We start from the raw sequence: 2,234 nt of genomic DNA on the forward strand, positions 1-2,234 counted from the left end.
TAATCCTTTATCAGACTGTCATTTACAAATATCTTCTCCCATTCTATAGGCTGCCTTTTAGTTTTGTTGATTGTTTCCTTCACTGTGCAAAGCTTTTTATTTTGATTTTTGTAAGTGTCAAATGACTAAATACTATACCTGAAACTGATAGCATACTCTTTGCTAACTGGGATTTAAATAAGAACTTAAAAAAAAAAAAAGAAGGTAGACTGTGACATTAAAGAGGTATACCGGTACCCTAAAGCAATCAGTAAAATAAAGCAGAAAGTTGTAAATAATCAATCAACTCAGATAAAATAGAATTGCAAAGTGTAGTCAATTGATTCATAAGAAGGCAAAAAGAGGGGGGGGAAGGTGTACAAAGAACAGATGAGACTAAAAAAATCATGATAGTTTTGCACTTAATCATATCAATTATCACATTAAATGCAAATGATCTAAATACCCAATTAAAAACTAGAGATTGTCAGACCAGATTAAATGTCAAGGTCTAGTTAATAGTATACTGTATATTTGAAAGTTGTGAAGACAGTAGATCTTAAAATTTTTTATCACAAGAAAAAAATTGTAGCCATGTATGTGATGGATGTTAACTAGATTTATTATGGTGATCATTTTGTTTTTATAAACCAAATCCTTAATTCATACACTTGAATCTAATATAATATTATATGTCAATTATATCTCAATAAAAAATGATATAGAAAAATCAAGATGTGGGAGCTCCTGAATGGCTCAGTCGATTAAGTGGCTGACTCTTGATTTTGGCGCAGGTAATGGTCTCAGTATGTGAGATCCAGGTGAGGAGGGCTTCCAGCTCAGAGGAGAGTCTGCTTGACTCTGCCCCTCCCCCTGCTCATGCTCAGTCACTCTCTCTAAAATAAATCTTTTTTAAAAATCAAAATGTAATGATATACTGTTTACGAGAAATACATGGGTGTTTCTTGGTGAGTGAAAATTACTCACCAAGGTATGCCATTTTAACGCTAATTGAAAGAAAGTAAGAATAATTATACTGATGCCGAAGTGGATTTCAGAAAAAAAAATATTACCAGAGATATACAATGTAAAACTAAAAGCTGGCTCTTTGAGGTCAATAAAACTGGTAAGTATTTAACCAGACTGAAGAGAAGTAAAAAAGAGAAAACACACATTTCTAATTTCAGGAATGAGAAAAGTCATATCATTACAGATTCTAATGATACTAAGAGGATAATAATGGAATACTTTGTGCAGTTTTATGCCCATGAAATCAATGATTTAGATGAAATGAACAAATTCCTCAAAGACACGTAGTACCAACGTTCACTCAAGATGTAATAGATATATACTCTTTTGTAGCCAGCACCAGAGCAATGGGCATCTCTCAAGATAGATGGCACAAGTGTCACAAGATCTATTCCAAGAAGTGGAGGTAGGAGCTGGGATGACTCGCTGCCAACACTATGATTCCCCCCCGCAGCATACATACAGTCCGTACTCAGGGAGGCAGTAATAAATACATCCATCTTTAGGGTACTTCTCCTGGGACTCCCAGTGATGTGTGCACAAAACAAAGATTACTGATGTTGTCTACAAGGTACCAAACAGCAAACTGGTCCATATTGAGCCCCCAGTGAAGAACCGTATGGTGCTCACTGACAGCATATTTCAAGAACAATGGTACAAGTTCTACTATGCACTGCCCCTAGGCCACAAGAAAGAGGCCAAGCTAACTCCTAAAAAGGAAGAGATTTTAAACAAAAGGCAATCCAAGAAAGTTCTGAAGAAATATGATGAAAGGAAAAAGAATGCCAAAATCAGCAATCTCCTAGAGGAGAAGTTCCAGCAGGGAGAACTTGCATGCATAGCGTCAAGACCAGGCTAGTGTGATAGAGCAGATGGCAATGAGCTTAGAAGGCCCTAGGAGCTAGAGTTCTAATTGAGCACAATCAAAGCCCAGAAAGGCAAATAAATCTTCCTCCCTATTATCTTTGGTCATGTAATAAAGGTGTTTACTGTTCAAAAAAACAAGATATAATAGATAATGTGAATAGTCTAATATACAAGAAACTGAATTTGTAGTTAAAAATCTTCCCACAAAGCAAATTCCTGGGTCTATGGTTTCATTTTTATTTCTACAAAATATTTAATGAAGAAGTAGTGCCAATCCTACTCAAACTATTCCAAGAAATTAAACTGGAGATGCCAATCAAATGTTACTAATTGTTATATATTTGCATGGTGAAATATTA

General features: G+C 35.1%; 1 pseudogene; it reads left to right on the forward strand.

Moving 5' to 3' along the window:
* Positions 1–1,355: 1,355 nt before the first annotated feature.
* On the forward strand, positions 1,356–1,954 carry LOC129506878 (40S ribosomal protein S8-like; annotated as a pseudogene).
* Positions 1,955–2,234: the final 280 nt, after the last annotated feature.

This window comes from Nyctereutes procyonoides, unplaced genomic scaffold, assembly GCF_905146905.1.
Source record: "Nyctereutes procyonoides isolate TBG_1078 unplaced genomic scaffold, NYPRO_anot_genome, whole genome shotgun sequence".
In the NCBI taxonomy this organism is placed as follows: domain Eukaryota; kingdom Metazoa; phylum Chordata; class Mammalia; order Carnivora; family Canidae; genus Nyctereutes; species Nyctereutes procyonoides.